The following is an 18,175-nucleotide window of genomic DNA, read 5'->3' on the forward strand; positions in this document are numbered from 1 at the left end:
TGGTGGCGCTATGCCTATAACTGATTATTGGCATGTAGATGTGTTCAGGCCACCACTTTCATCAAACATATGAAGTTTGGTGCAGATTGACCTTGGTATATTTGAGTTAGTGAAAGATATAATATATCCTGCTGCCAACAGGTGGCGCTATGATAATATCTGAATATTGGCCTTTAGGTGTCTTCAGGCCAGGACTCTTACCAAACCTGTGAAGTTTGAGGCAGATCAGACATTTTATGGCTGAGTTATAACAACGTCTATGTCCATGGCGAACCATCAAACTTTGTCACGCAGCCACGGACACGCCCTTTAACGAAAACTCAAGATCTTCGCAATTTAACATCTCTAAGGCCTCTAGATCAGACTGACCAAATATAATGTTGATATCATTAAATCTCTAGGAGGAGTTTGATACAAGTCATTTCCTGTTGCCAACAGGTGGCGCTGTGATTATAATAGAATATTGGCCTTCAGATGTGTTCAGGCCAGGACTCTTATCGAATATGTGAAGTTTGAGGCAAATCGGACATTTTATGGCTGAGTTATAACAAGTTTTATATCCATGGCGAGACCTCGAAATTTCTCAGGCCGCCACGGACACGCCCTTTACCGAAAACTCAAGATCTTCACAATTTAACATCACTAAGGCCTTTATATTAGACTGACCGATTTTGGTGTTGATCTGTATAAATCTCTAGGAGGAGTTGGTTGTAGAGTACAGCATGACACTTCCTGTTGCCAGCAGGTGGCGCTATGACTATAACTGAATATGGATATGTAGATGTCATCAGGTCAGGAGTGTTATCACACATGTGAAGTTTGGGACAGATCGGACATTTTATGCCTAAGTTATAGCAACTTCCTTTTTCATGGCGAAACATCGAAATTTGCGAGGCTGCCACGGACACGCCCTCCGATGAAAACTCTAGATCTTCACAATTTAACGTCACAAAGGGCTTTAGATTAGACTCACCAAATTTGCTGTTGATCGGAATAAATCTCTAGGAGGAGTTCGTTCAAGTACGACACCTGAAAATGGCAAAAATGACACAAATTTTGCTAAGAAAATTAATAATAACCGACTTCCTGTTGGGTTTCGGATTTTGTCCCAAGAGGCTTTTTTGTAAGTATTGGTGTGTTACATGTGTGTACCGATTTTAGTGCATGTACGTGAATCACAGCTGAATGCGCACACCGCGGAACGTGTAAAGGTGGCGCTGTCGAGCCATTTTGCCACACCCACTTCTGCAACCCATATCAGACGTAAATTTTCGCCAGGTCTGATGTGTGTGCGAAGTTTCATGAGTTTTCGGGTATGTCTAAGCCCTCAAAAATGCGATTCATTTTGGAGAATAATAATAATAATAATAATTAAAGCTGCAAGCAGCGATGAACGGGCCCTCGCACACGGGCTCACCGCCGACCAGTGGCTTTAGGAACACAGCAAACGGTGGGCAGTATGCTTTTAATACAGTAAATGTAGGAAAAATAGATCAAAGTCACTTAAATGTGCCAAATTACCTGCTGCCAGCTGGTGGTGCTATGCATATAACTGATTATTGGCATGTAGATGTGTTCAGGCCACCACTTTCATCAATCATATGAAGTTTGGTGCAGATTGACCTTGGTATGTTTGAGTTAGTGAAAGACACGATATATCCTGCTGCCAACAGGTGGCACTATGATAATATCTGAATATTGGCCTTTAGGTGTCTTCAGGCCAGGACTCTTACCAAACCTGTGAAGTTTGAGGCAGATCGGACATTTTATGGCTGAGTTATAACTACTTATATGTTTATGACGAAACATCAAACTTTGTCATGCCGCCACAGACACGCCCTTTAACGAAAACTCAAGATCTTCACAATTTAACATCTCTAAGGCCTCTAGATCAGAATGGCCAAATATAATGTTGACTTCATTAAATCTCTAGGAGGAGTTTGATACAAGTCATTTCCTGTTGCCAACAGGTGGCGCTGTGATTATAATAGAATATTGGCCTTCAGATGTGTTCAGGCCAGGACTCTTATCGAATATGTGAAGTTTGAGGCAAATCGGACATTTTATGGCTGAGTTATAACAAGTTTTATATCCATGGCGAGACCTCGAAATTTGTCAGGCCGCCACGGACACGCCCTTTACCGAAAACTCAAGATCTTCACAATTTAACATCGCTACGGCCTTTATATTAGACTGACCGATGTTGGTGTTGATCTGAATAAATCTCTAGGAGGAGTTGGTTGTAGAGTACAGCATGACACTTCCTGTTGCCTGCAGGTGGCGCTATGACTATAACTGAATATGGGCATCTAGATATCTTCAGGTCAGGAGTGTTATCACACATGTGAAGTTTGGGACAGATCGGACATTGTATGCCTGAGTTATAGCAACTTCCTTTTTCATGGCGAAACATCGAAATTTGCGAGGCCGCCACGGACACGCCCTCCGATGAAAACTCTAGATCTTCACAATTTAACGTCACAAAGGGCTTTAGACTAGACTCTGCAAATTTGGCGTTGATCCGAATAAATCTGTAGGAGGAGTTCGTTCAAGTACGACGCCTGAAAAAGGCAAAAATGACACAAATTTTGCTGAGAATATTAATATTAACTGACTTCCTGTTGGGTTCCGGATTTTGTTCCAAGAGGCTTTTTTGTAGGTATTGGTGAGTTACATGTGTGTACCGATTTCGGTGCATGTACGTGAATCACAGCTGAAAGCGCACACCGCTGAACGTCTAAAGGTGGCGCTGTCGAGCCATTTTGCCACACCCACTTCTGCAACCCATATCAGACGTCCATTTTCGCCAGGTCTGATGTGTGTGCAAAGTTTCGTTAGTTTTCGGGTATGTTTAGGCCCTCAAAAAAGCGATTCATTCCGGATAAGAAGAATAATAATAATTAAAGCTGCGAGCAGCGATGAACGGGCCCTCGCACCTGGGCTCACCGCCGACCGGTGGCTTCAGGAAATCAGCAAACGGTGGGCAGTATGCTTTTAAAACAGTAAATATAGAAAAAATATGTCATAAGTCATTTAAATGTGCCAAACTTGCCGCTGCCAGATGGTGGCGCTATGCCTATAACTGATTATTGGCATGTAGATGTGTTCAGGCCAGCACTATTATCAAACATATGAAGTTTGGTGCAGATTGACCTTGGTATGTTTGAGTTAGTGAAAGATATGATATATCCTGCTGCCAACAGGTGGCGCTATGATAATATCTGAATATTGGTCTTTAGGTGTCTTCAGGCCAGGACTCTTACCAAACCTGTGAATTTTGTGGCAGATCAGACATTTTATGGCTAAGTTATAACAACTCAATGAAAACTCAAGATCTTCACAATTTAACATCTCTAAGGCCTCAAGATCAGACTAACCAAATATAATGTTGATTTAATTAAATGCAATCAATGCAAGGACTTCAGATAATGCCAACTGTGAACCAATATGCAAAATTTTCCCTATACTCTGATGATGATAATAAGAACATGATTCATGATGATAACAAAATGTTATTATTGCTTGCTTTACGTCCATCACTTCTGCTTAAATGTCATTGTTACCTATCTGTACAAGTTTTGTGTGGATATTGCTTTGCAGGTGACTCCTGTTATAAGACATCACTCTTAAGCGCTACATAACTAAGAATCAATAAGGAAGACGGTGCCCAGTTGGCACATGCATTCACAGTAACCCTCTGCTTGGATTTTAAGTTTACAGAATTGAAAGGGTTAGACTTTAAAATCAACACACAGACACATACACACAAAATATAAAATGTTGCCATCCAGTTTCATTTGTTAAAATTAACTATATTAGTTAACATGACCAATAAATAAATAGCATTTATTAATGTTAATTAATATTAAGCTAAAAGAAGTATTCATATAAAGTTTAAAATTATGGTTTTCAGATGTTTTGAAGAGATAACAGTAACGTTTGTTTTGTTGTCAAAGTTTGTCTTAATTTTTTATTATTATTATTTTATATTCAATAAATAACACTATGTAAATATTGTCTATCAATGAAGATAAATTGATCATGCTAAAAAGTTGTATTTTTTTTTATCTTTTGCTATGTGACTGAATAGGACAAATTCATGGTACAGTTAAGTAAAAAATAAATAAAAAACAACAACTGCAAAATACGAACAATGAAAGACTTAGTGACCCTTTATATTTTCTCAAAATATCAGACTCTCAAAGATCAGACATATTTATGTAATTACAATACATATGTGCATTTTTTGTTCAAAGATGGTCTGTAGGATGGCTCTCTACTCTGTCACCCTCTCTGCCTCTCACCCCTCCCCCCTGCAATAATGAGCTTCTCTGTGCCTGACTGAACGCACACACATACTGTAGAGACATTCACCAGAGTGACAGCAGGTTTCTGAGTTATTTTTTTAATTTTCTTTAATTCATTGAAGCTTGTATAAAATTTATATTTCCAGCACTTGCTCAGAATGATTAGATCTCTGTGTGAAAAAAGTTTTAAAGAGTTTGGATGCTGCACTTTAAAGATATAAAAAATTAGGGTTATGTTTTTTACTACATCTTTAAAAAATCACCACGTCAACACCGTTCGAGATATCCAAAATCTGCTCGCAATTTAACATCTTCAGAATCTTCTCTTCATGTTAAAAAAGTTTGGTGTGAACAGCTGGTTGTTCTTAGGAGTAGTGTGAATTTGTTTACTACCTGATTTTTCAAAAAATCCACCTTCAAATCAAAATAGCCGGCTTTCTGTTGGTCTTAGCTAATGAGTTTGATTTAGAAAGTTGTCCAGATTGATGAGAACAATATATGTACAGAGTTTGGTGACTGTAGGAAAAACTAACCCCCCAACTTTTGTCAAAAGATGGCGCTATAGAGTGCCTGCTCCACGCCCATTTATGACCTTTTGCCAGTGTCTAACTATCATTAATATTGATGTGTGTGTTGAGTTTCATGAAATTCTAAGCATGTTATCTGCCTCGAAAAGACAGGAATGTAATTTTAAAGTTTGACACGTTGCCATGGCAACAGCATTTGATTTATCATCGACCCCTTTACATATTCTTTATCGGCCGTGTTTTGACATGATTTTGATAAAGTTTAAAGAAAATCGAGTAAAATTAAGAGGCTGATTTCAAAGCATTTTGAAAATGACACGTTTCCTGCTGCCAGTTGGTGGCGCTATAACTTTGACTCATAATAGTCACATTTATGGAATCGGCATCATACAAGGAACAAACTGGTGAAGTTTCATCAGAATCAGGCAATGTGTGCAACAGTTATTAGACACTTCCTGTTTCTCATTTCTCGCCATAACTTTGTCGCCTTGCCACGGCCAAACCGTTCGAGATATCAAAAATCTCCTCGCAATTTAGCGTCCCCAATGTCTTGAGATCATGCTGACCGAGTTTGGTGACAATCCCATGGAATTCCTGGGAGGAGTACGTTAAATTCCAGAGCATGCTCTTTTTAAACAGCCCTAAATATCTCACTTCCTGTTGCGTGGAGCCCATGACATAGAGTACAAAAGTTGTTCGGCTTGATGAGTTCTATATGTGTACCGAGTTTCATATGAGTACGTGCAAGTATGTGTGCGCAGTACATCAAGTTTTCAAACTGTGTTCCAGGGGGCGCTGTAGATGCCCTGAACCACGCCCGGGTCCCAGCCTCTGTGGCGTCCGGACGACGGCAGATTCCAACGTGTGTGCAAATTTTCAAGAGTTTTTGAGTATGTTAAGGCCCCCAAAAGTGCCCCAACGGTTGAAAAAAAAAAAAAAAAAAAAAAAAATAAGAATCCTTAGAAGAACAATAGGGCCTTCGCCCTTTTGGGCTCGGGCCCTAATTAAAGCTGCGAGCAGCGATGAACGGGCCCTCGCACCCGGGCTCACCGCCGACCGGTGGCTTCAGGAAAACAGCAATCGGTGGGCAGTATGCTTTTAATACAGTAAATATAGAAAAAATATGTCATAAGTCATTTAAATGTGCCAAAATTGCTGCTGCCAGCTGGTGGCGCTATGCCTATAACTGATTATTGACATGTAGATGTGTTCAGGCCAGCACTATTATCAAACATATGAAGTTTGGTGCAGATTGACCTTGGTGTGTTTGAGTTAGTGAAATATATGAGATATCCTGCTGCCAACAGGTGGCGCTATGATAATATCTGAATATTGGTCTTTAGGTGTCTTCAGGCCAGGACTCTTACCAAACCTGTGAATTTTGTGGCAGATCAGACATTTTCAGGCTAAGTTATAACCACTTCTATGTCTATGCAGAAACATCAAACTTTGTCAGGCCACCACGGACATGCCCTTTAATGAAAACTCAAGATCTTCACAATTTAACATCTCTAAGGCCTCAAGATCAGACTGACCAAATATAATGTTGATTTAATTAAATGCAATCAATGCAAGGACTTCAGATAGATGCCAACTGTGAACCAGTATGCTACAAATAAGAACATGTAATTCATGATGATAGCAAAATGTTATTATTGCTTCCTTTATATCCACCACTTCTGCTTAAATGTCATTGTTACCTATCTGTACAATTTTTGTATAATATATTTTTGTATAAAATCAATTGTTGTCATAACTAAGAATCAATAAGGAAGACGGTGCCCAGTTGGCACATGCATTCACAGTAACCATCTGCTAGTTTGGATTTTAAGTTTACAGAATTGAAAGGGTTACACTTTAAAATCAACACACAGACACATACACACAAAATATAAAATGTTGCCATCCAGTTTCATTTGTTAAAATTAACTATATCAGTTAACATGACCAATAAATAAATAGCATTTATTAATGTTAATTAATATTAAGCTAAAAAAAGTATTCATATAAAGTTTATGTACTGTGAATTAACATGAACATGAACACAGTTCATGTGGGTGTACAGCAATACACAATAAAGTGCTCTATAAACGCTTCATTCTTTCAAAATATCTTTAAAAATCAAGTTGAGTATTTTAACGGGGTGATACATATATATAACTGATCTTAAAATTATGGTTTTCAGATGTTTTGAAGAGATAACAGTAATGTTTGTTTTGTTGTCAAAGTTTGTCTTAATTTTTTATTATTATGATTTTATATTCAATAAATAACACTATGTAAATATTGTCTATCAATGAAGATAAATTGATCATGCTAAAAAGTTGTATTTTTTAAAATCTTTTGCTATGTGACTGAATAGGACAAGTTCATGGTACAGTTAAGTAAAAAATAAATAAAAAACAACAACTGCAAAAAATGAACAATGAAAGACTTAGTGACCCTTTATATTTTCTCAAAATATCAGACTCTCAAAGATCAGACATATTTATGTAATTACACTACATACAGTATGTGCATTTTGTTCAAAGATGGTCTGTAGGATGGCTCTCTACTCTGTCACCCTCTCTGCCTCTCACCCCTCCCCCCTGCAATAATGAGCTTCTCTGTGCCTGACTCAACGCACACACATACTGTAGAGACATTCACCAGAGTGACAGCAGGTTTCATGAGTTCTTTTTTAAATTTTCTTTAATTCATAGAAGCTTGTATACATTTTTTATTTCCAGCACTTGCTCAGAATGATTAGATCTCTGTGTGAAAAAAGTTTTAAAGAGTTTGGATGCTGCACTTTAAAGATATAAAAATATTTTTTACTATATCTTTAAAAAATCACCACGTCCACACCGTTCAAGATATCGAAAATCCGCTCGCAATTTAACATCTTCAGAATATTCTCTTCATGTTAAAAAAGTTTGGTGTGAACAGCTGGTTGTTCTTAGAAGTAGTGTGCATTTGTTTACAGCCTGATTTTTCCAAAAATCCACATTCAAATCAAAATAGCCGGCTTCCTGTTGGTCTCAGCTAATGAGTTTGATTTAGAAAGTTGTCCAAATTGATGAGATTAATATATGTACAGAGTTTAGTGACTGTAGGAAAAACTAACCCCCCAACTTTTGTCAAAAGATGGCGCTATAGAGTGCCTGCTCCACGCCCATTTATGACCTTTTGCCAGTGTCTAACTATCATAAATATTGATGTGTGTGTTGAGTTTCATGAAATTCTAAGCATGTTAACTGCCTCGAAAAGACAGGAATCTAATTTTAAAGTTTGACATGTTGCCATGGCAACAGCATTCGATTTATCATCGACCCCTTTACATATTCTTATCGGCCGTGTTTTGACATGATTTTGATGAAGTTTAAAGAAAATCGAGTAAAATTAAGAGGCTGATATCAAAGCATTTTGAAAATGACACACTTCCTGCTGCCAGTTGGTGGCGCTATAACTTTGACTCATAATAGTCACATTTATGGAATCGGCATCATACAACGAACAAACTGGTGAAGTTTCATCAGAATCAGGCAATGTGGTCAACAGTTATTAGACACTTCCTGTTTCTCATTTCTCGCCATAACTTTGTCGCCTTGCCACGGCCAAACCGTTCGAGATATCAAAAATCTCCTCGCAATTTAGCGTCCCCAATGTCTTGAGATCATGCTGACCGAGTTTGGTGACAATCCCATGGAATTCCTGGGAGGAGTACGTTAAATTCCAGAGCATGCGCTTTTTAAACAGCCCTAAATATCTCACTTCCTGTTGCGTGGAGCCCATGACATAGAGTACAAAAGTTGTTTGGCTCAGTGAGATCTATATGTGTACCGAGTTTCATATCAATACATGCAAGTATGTGTGCGCAGTACATCAAGTTTTCAAACTGTGTTCCAGGGGGCGCTGTAGAGGCCCTGAACCACGCCCGGGTCCCAGCCTCTTTGGCGTCCTGATGGCCGCAGATTCCGACGTGTGTGCAAATTTTCAAGAGTTTTTGAGTATGTTAAGGCCCCCAAAAGTGCCCGGAAGGTTGAAAAAAAAAAAAAAAAAAAAAAAAAAAAATAATAACCCTTAGAAGAACAATAGGGCCTTCGCCCTTTTGGGCTCGGGCCCTAATAATAATAATAAACGGAGCAGATTCAATAGGGTCCTCACACCATCGGTGCTCGGGCCCTAATTAAAGCTGCAAGCAGCGATGAACGGGCCCTCGCACACGGGCTCACCGCCGACCGGTGGCTTTAGGAACACAACTAATGGTGGGCAGTATGCTTTTAATACAGTAAAAATAGGAGAAATATGTCAAAATCGCTTAAATGTGCCAAATTTCCTTTTGCCAGCTGGTGGCGCTATGCCTATAACTGATTACTGGCATGTAGATGTGTTCAGGCTGGCACTATTATCAAACATATGAAGTTTGGTGCAGATTGACCTTGGTATGTTTGAGTTAGTGAAGGTTATGATATATCCTGCTGCCAACAGGTGGCGCTATAATAATATCTGAATATTGGCCTTTAGGTGTCTTCAGGCCAAGACTCTTACCAAACCTGTGAAGTTTGAGGCAGATCGGACATTTTATGGCTGAGTTATAACAACTTCTATGTCCATGGCGAAACATCAAACTTTGCCACGCCGCCACAGACACACCCTTTAACGAAAACTCAAGATCTTCGCAATTTAACATCTCTAAGGCCTCTAGATCAAACTGACTAAATATAATGTTGATACCATTAAATCTCTAGTAGGAGTTTGCTACAAGTCATTTCCTGTTGCCAACAGGTGGCGCTGTGATTATAATAGAATATTGGCCTTCAGATTGGTTCAGGCCAGGACTCTTATCGAACATGTGAAGTTTGAGGCAAATCGGATATTTTATGGCTGAGTTATAACAAGTTTTATATCCATGGCGAGACCTCGAAATTTGTCAGGCCGCCACGGACACGCCCGTCAACGAAAACTCAAGATCTTCGCAATTTAACATCACTAAAGCCTTTTTATTATACTGACCGATTTTGGTGTTGATCTGATTAAATCTCTTGGAGGAGTTTGTTGCAGAGTACAGCATGACACTTCCTGTTGCCAGCAGGTGGCGCTATGAGTAAAACTGAATATGGGCATGTAGATGTCATCAGGTCAGGAGTGTTATCACACATGTGAAGTTTGGGACAGATCGGACATTGTATGCCTGAGTTATAGCAACTTCCTTTTTCATGGCGAAACATCGAAATTTGCGAGGCCGCCATGGACACGCCCTCTGATGAAAACTCTAGATCTTCACAATTTAACGTCACAAAGGGCTTTAGACTAGACTCGGCAAATTTGGCGTTGATCCGAATAAATCTCTAGGAGGAGTTCGTTCAAGTACGACGCCTGAAAATGGCAAAAATGACACAAATTTTGTTGAGAATATTAATATTAACCGACTTCCTGTTTGGTTCCGGATTTTGCTCCAAGAGGCTTTTTTGTAGGTATTGGTGTGTTACATGTGTGTACCGATTTCCGTGCATGTACGTGAATCACAGCTGAAAGCGCACACCGCTGAACGTCTAAAGGTGGCGCTGTCGAGCCATTTTGCCACACCCACTTCTGAAACCCATATCAGACGTAAATTTTCGCCAGGTTTGATGTGTGTGCAAAGTTTTGTGAGTTTTCGGGCATGTTTAGGTCCTCTAAAATGCGATTCATTTTGGAGAAGAATAATAATAATAATAATAATAATAATTAAAGCTGCAAGCAGCGATGAACGGGCCCTCGCACCCGGGCTCACCGCCGTCCAGTGGCTTTAGGAAAACAGCAAACGGTGGGCAGTATGCTTTTAATACAGTAAAAATAGTAGAAATATGTCAAAGTCACTTAAATGTGCCAAATTTCCCGCTGCCAGCTGGTGGCGCTATGCCTATAACTGATTATTGGCATGTAGATGTGTTCAGGCCACCACTTTCATCAAACACATGAAGTTTGGTGCAGATTGACCTTGGTATGTTTGAGTTAGTGAAAGATATGATATATCCTGCTGCCAACAGGTGGCGTTATGATAATATCTGAACATTGGCCTTTAGGTGTCTTCAGGCCAGGACTCTTAACAAACCTGTGAAGTTTGAGGCAGATCGGACATTTTATGGCTGAGTTATAACAACTTCTATGTCCATGGCGAAACATCAAACTTTGTCACGCCGCCACAGACACGCCCTTTACTGAAGACTCAAGATCTTCGCAATTTAACATCTCTAAGGCCTCTAGATCAGACTGACCAAATATAATGTTGATATCATTAAATCTCTAGGAGGAGTTTGATACAAGTCATCTCCTGTTGCCAACAGGTGGCGCTGTGATTATAATAGAATATTGGCCTTCAGATGTGTTCAGGCCAGGACTCTTATCGAATATGTGAAGTTTGAGGCAAATCGGACATTTTATGGCTGAGTTATAACAAGTTTTATATCCATGGCGAGACCTCGAAATTTGTCAGGCTGCCACGGACACGCCCTTTACCGAAAACTCAAGATCTTTACAATTTAACATCGCTAAGGCCTTTATATTAGACTGGCCTATTTTGGTATTGATCTGTATAAATCTCTAGGAGGAGTTGGTTGAAGAGTACAGCATGACACTTCCTGTTGCCTGCAGGTGGCGCTATGACTATAACTGAATATGGGCATGTAGATGTCTTCAGGTCAGGAGTGTTATCACACATGTGAAGTTTGGGACAGATCGGACATTTTATGGCTAAGTTATAGCAACTTCCTTTTTCATGGCGAAACATCGAAATTTGCGAGGCCGCCACGGACACGCCCTCTGATGAAAACTCTAGATCTTCACAATTTAACGTCACAAAGGGCTTTAGATTAGACTCACCAAATTTGCTGTTGATTGGAATAAATCTCTAGGAGGAGTTCGTTCAAGTACGACGCCTGAAAATGGCAAAAATGACACAAATTTTGTTGAGAATATTAATATTAACCGACTTCCTGTTGGGTTCCGGATTTTGCTCCAAGAGGCTTTTTTGTAGGTATTGGTGTGTTACATGTGTGTACCGATTTCCGTACATGTACGTGAATCACAGCTGAAAGCGCACACCGCTGAACATCTAAAGGTGGCGCTGTCGAGCCATTTTGCCACACCCACTTCTGAAACCCATATCAGACGTAAATTTTCGCCAGGTTTGATGTGTGTGCAAAGTTTTGTGAGTTTTCGGGCATGTTTAGGTCCTCTAAAATGCGATTCATTTTGGAGAAGAATAATAATAATAATAATAATAATAATTAAAGCTGCAAGCAGCGATGAACGGGCCCTCGCACACGGGCTCACCGCCGACCGGTTGCTTTAGGAACACAGAAAATGGTGGGTAGTATGCTTTTAATACAGTAAAAATAGGAGTAATATGTCAAAGTCACTTAAATGTGCCAAATTTCCTGCTGCCAGCTGGTGGCGCTATGCCTATAACTGATTATTGGCATGTAGATGTGTTCAGGCCACCACTTTCATCAAACATATGAAGTTTGGTGCAGATTGACCTTGGTATGTTTGAGTTAGTGAAAGATATGATATATCCTGCTGCCAACAGGTGGCGCTATGATAATATCTGAATATTGGCCTTTAGGTGTCTTCAGGCCAGGACTCTTACCAAACCTGTGAAGTTTGAGGCAGATCGGACATTTTATGGCTGAGTTATAACAACTTCTATGTCCATGGCGAAACATCAAACTTTGTCACGCCGCCACGGACACGCCCTTTAACGAAAACTCAAGATCTTCGCAATTTAACATCTCTAAGGCCTCTAGATCAGACTGACCAAATATAATGTTGATATCATTAAATCTCTAGGAGGAGTTTGATACAAGTCATTTCCTGTTGCCAACAGGTGGCGCTGTGATTATAATAGAATATTGGCCTTCAGATGTGTTCAGGCCAGGACTCTTATCGAATATGTGAAGTTTGAGGCAAATCGGACATTTTATGGCTGAGTTATAACAAGTTTTATATCCATGGCGAGACCTCGAAATTTGTCAGGCCGCCACGGACACGCCCTTTACCGAAAACTCAAGATCTTCACAATTTAACATCACTAAGGCCTTTATATTTGACTGACCGATTTTGGTGTTGATCTGTATAAATCTCTAGGAGGAGTTGGTTGTAGAGTACAGCATGACACTTCCTGTTGCCAGCAGGTAGCGCTATGACTATAACTGAATATGGATATGTAGATGTCATCAGGTCAGGAGTGTTATCACACATGTGAAGTTTGGGACAGATCGGACATTTTATGCCTAAGTTATAGCAACTTCCTTTTTCATGGCGAAACATCGAAATTTGCGAGGCCGCCACGGACACGCCCTTCGATGAAAACTCTAGATCTTCACAATTTAACGTCACAAAGGGCTTTAGATTAGACTCACCAAATTTGCTGTTGATCGGAGTAAATCTCTAGGAGGAGTTCGTTCAAGTACCACGCCTGAAAATGGCAAAAATGACACAAATTTTGCTAAGAAAATTAATAATAACCGACTTCCTGTTGGGTTTCGGATTTTGTCCCAGGAGGCTTTTTTGTAGGTATTGGTGAGCTACATGTGTGTACCGATTTTCATGCATGTACGTGAATCATAGCTGAAAGCGCACACCGCGGAACGTGTAAAGGTGGCGCTATCGAGCCGTTTTGCCACACCCATCTCTGAAACCCATATCAGACATCCATTTTCGCCAGGTTTGATGTGTGTGCAAAGTTTCATGAGTTTTCGGGTATGTTTAGGCCCTCAAAAATGCGATTCATTCCGGAGAAGAAGAATAATAATAATAATTAAAGCTGCAAGCAGCGATGAACGGGCCCTCGCACACGGGCTCACCGCCGACCGGTGGCTTTAGGAACACAGCCAATGGTGGGCAGTATGCTTTTAATACAGTAAAAATAGGAGAAATATGTCAAAGTCACTTAAATGTGCCAAATTTCCTGCTGCCAGCTGGTGGCGCTATGCCTATAACTGATTATTGGCATGTAGATGTGTTCAGGCTGGCACTTTCATCAAACATATGAAGTTTGGTGCAGATTGATCTAGGTATGTTTGACTTAGTGCAAGATATGATATATCCTGCTGCCAATAGGTGGCGCTATGATAATATCTGAATATTGGCCTTTAGATGTCTTCAGGCCAGGACTTTTACCAAACATGTGAAGTTTGAGGCAGATCGGACATTTTATGGCTGAGTTGTAACAACTTCTATGTCCATGGCGAAATATCAAACTTTGTTAGGCCACCAAGGACACGCCCTTTGACGAAAACTCAAGATCTTCACAATTTAACATCTCTAAGGCCTCTAGATCAGACTGACCAAATATAATGTTGATATCATTAAATCTCTAGGAGGAGTTTGGTACAAGTCATTTCCTGATGCCAACAGGTGGCGCTGTGATTATAATAGAATATTGGCCTTCAGATGTGTTCAGGCCAGGACTCTTATCGAACATGTGAAGTTTGAGGCAAATCAGACATTTTATGGCTGAGTTATAACAAGTTTTATATCCATGGCGAGACCTCGAAATTTGTCAGGCCGCCACAGACACGCCCTTCAATAAAAACTCAAGATCTTCACAATTTAACATCGCTAAGGCCTTTATATTAGACTGACCGATTTTGGTGTCGATCTGTATAAATCTCTAGGAGGAGTTTGTTGTAGAGTACAGCATGACACTTCCTGTTACCAGCAGGTGGCGCTATGACTATTACTGAATATGGGCATGTAGTTGTCCTCAGATCAGGAGTGTTATCACACATATAAAGTTTGGGACAGATCGGACATTTTATGCTTGAGTTATAGCAACTTCCTTTTTCATGGCGAAGCATCGAAATTTGCGAGGCCGCCACGGACACGCCCTCCGATGAAAACTCTAGATCTTCACAATTTAACGTCACAAAGGGCTTTAGATTAGACTCAGCAAATTTGGAGTTTATCCGAATAAATCTCTAGGAGGAGTTCGTTCAGATACAAGGCCTGAAAATGGCAAAAATGACACAAAATTTGTTGAGAAAATTAAAAATAACCGACTTCCTGTTGGGTGTCAAATTTAGCTCCAAGAGGCTTTTTTGTAGGTATTAGTGTGTTACATGTGTGTACCAATTTTCGTGCATGTATGTGAATCACAGCTGAATGCGCACACCGCGGAATGTGTAAAGGTGGCGCTGTTGAGCCATTTTGCCACACCCACTTCTGCAACCCATATCAGACGTAAATTTTCGCCAGGTCTGATATGTGTGCGAAGTTTCATGAGTTTTCGGGTATGTCTAAGTCCTCAAAAATGCGATTCATTTTGGAGAATAATAATAATAATAATAATAATAATAATAATAATAATAATAATAATAATAAACGGAGCAGATTCAATAGGGTCCTCACACCATCGGTGCTCGGGCCCTAATAATAAACGAAGCAGATCCAATAGGGTCCTCACACCATCGGTGCTCGGGCCCTAATAATAATAATAATAATAATAAACGGAGCAGATTCAATAGGGTCCTCACACCATCGGTGCTCGGGCCCTAATAATAATAATAATAATAATAATAAACGGAGCAGATCCAATAGGGTCCTCACACCATCGGTGCTCGGGCCCTAATAATAATAATTAAAGCTGCAAGCAGCGATGAACGGGCCCTCGCACACGGGCTCACCGCCGACCGGTGGCTTTAGGAACACAGCAAACGGTGGGCAGTATGCTTTTAATACAGTAAATGTAGGAAAAATAGATCAAAGTCACTTAAATGTGCCAAATTACCTGCTGCCAGCTGGTGGCGCTATGCATATAACTGATTATTGGCATGTAGATGTGTTCAGGCCACCACTTTCATCAATCATATGAAGTTTGGTGCAGATTGACTTTGGTATGTTTGAGTTAGTGAAAGATATGATATATATTGCTGCCAACAGGTGGCGCTATGATAATATCTGAATATTGGCCTTTAGGGGTCTTCAGGCCAGGACTCTTACCAAACCTGTGAAGTTTGAGGGAGATCGGACATTTTATGGCTGAGTTATGATAACTTCTATATCCATGGCGAAACATCAAACTTTGTCAGGCCGCCATGGACACGCCCTTTAACGAAAACTCAAGATCTTCACAATTTAACATCTCTAAGGCCTCTAGATCACACTGACCAAATTTAATGTTGATATCATTATATGTCTAGGAGGAGTTTGATACAAGTCATTTCCTGTAGCCAACAGGTGGCGCTGTGATTATAATAGAATATTGGCCTTCAGTTGTGTTCAGGCCAGGACTCTTATCGAATATGTGAAGTTTGAGGCAAATTGGACATTTTATGGCTGAGTTATAACAAGTTTTATATCCATGGCGAGACCTCGAAATTTGTCAGGCCGCCACGGACACGCCCTTTACCGAAAACTCAAGATCTTCACAATTTAACATCGCTACGGCCTTTATATTAGACTGACCGATTTTGGTGTTGATCTGAATAAATCTCTAGGAGGAGTTGGTTGTAGAGTACAGCATGACACTTCCTGTTGCCTGCAGGTGGCGCTATGACTATAACTGAATATGAGTATCTAGATGTCTTCAGGTCAGGAGTGTTATCACATATGTGAAGTTTGGGACAGATAGGACATTGTATGCCTGAGTTATAGCAACTTCCTTTTTCATGGCGAAACATCGAAATTTGCGAGGCCGCCACGGACACGCCCTCCGATGAAAACTCTAGATCTTCACAATTTAACGTCACAAAGGGCTTTAGACTAGACTCTGCAAATTTGGCGTTGATCCGAATAAATCTGTAGGAGGAGTTCGTTCAAGTACGACACCTGAAAAAGGCAAAAATGACACAAATTTTGCTGAGAATATTAATATTAACCGACTTCCTGTTGGGTGCCGGATTTTGTTCCAAGAGGCTTTTTTGTAGGTATTGGTGAGTTACATGTGTGTACCGATTTCGGTGCATGTACGTGAATCACAGCTGAAAGCGCACACCGCTGAACGTCTAAAGGTGGCGCTGTCGAGCCATTTTGCCACACCCACTTCTGAAACCCAAATCAGACGTAAATTTTCGCCAGGTTTGATGTGTGTGCAAAGTTTTGTGAGTTTTCGGGAATGTTTAGGTCCTCAAAAATGCGATTCATTCCGGATAAGAAGAATAATAATAATAATTAAAGCTGCGAGCAGCGATGAACGGGCCCTCGCACCTGGGCTCACCGCCGACCGGTGGCTTCAGGAAATCAGCAAACGGTGGGCAGTATGCTTTTAATACAGTAAATATAGAAAAAAGTCATTAGTCATTTAAATGTGCCAAACTTGCCGCTGCCAGATGGTGGCGCTATGCCTGTAACTAATTATTGGCATGTAGATGTGTTCAGGCCAGCACTATTATCAAACATATGAAGTTTGGTGCAGATTGACCTTGGTATGTTTGAGTTAGTGAAAGATATGATATATCCTGCTGCTAACAAGTAAGAACAAGATTCATGATAACAAAATGTTATTATTGCTTGCTTTACGTCCACCACTTCTGCTGAAATGTCATCGTTACCTATCTGTACAATTTTTGTGTGGATATTGCTTTGCTGGTGACTCCTCCTGTTATAAAACATCACTCTTAAGCGCTACATAACTAAGAATCAGTAAGGAAGACGGTGCCCAGTTGGCACATGCATTCACAGTAACCCTCTGCTAGTTTGGATTTAAAGTTTACAGAATTGAAAGGGTTAGACTTTAAAATTTAACATCTCTAAGGCCTCTAGATCAGACTGACCAAATATAATGTTGATATCATTAAATCTCTAGGAGGAGTTTGGTACAAGTCATTTCCTGATGCCAACAGGTGGCGCTGTGATTATAATAGAATATTGGCCTTCAGATGTGTTCAGGCCAGGACTCTTATCGAACATGTGAAGTTTGAGGCAAATCAGACATTTTATGGCTGAGTTATAACAAGTTTTATATCCATGGCGAGACCTCGAAATTTGTCAGGCCGCCACAGACACGCCCTTCAATAAAAACTCAAGATCTTCACAATTTAACATCGCTAAGGCCTTTATATTAGACTGACCGATTTTGGTGTCGATCTGTATAAATCTCTAGGAGGAGTTTGTTGTAGAGTACAGCATGACACTTCCTGTTACCAGCAGGTGGCGCTATGACTATTACTGAATATGGGCATGTAGTTGTCCTCAGATCAGGAGTGTTATCACACATATAAAGTTTGGGACAGATCGGACATTTTATGCTTGAGTTATAGCAACTTCCTTTTTCATGGCGAAGCATCGAAATTTGCGAGGCCGCCACGGACACGCCCTCCGATGAAAACTCTAGATCTTCACAATTTAACGTCACAAAGGGCTTTAGATTAGACTCAG

Source organism: Garra rufa, unplaced genomic scaffold (assembly GCF_049309525.1).
Source record: "Garra rufa unplaced genomic scaffold, GarRuf1.0 hap1_unplaced_015, whole genome shotgun sequence".
NCBI lineage: Eukaryota > Metazoa > Chordata > Actinopteri > Cypriniformes > Cyprinidae > Garra > Garra rufa.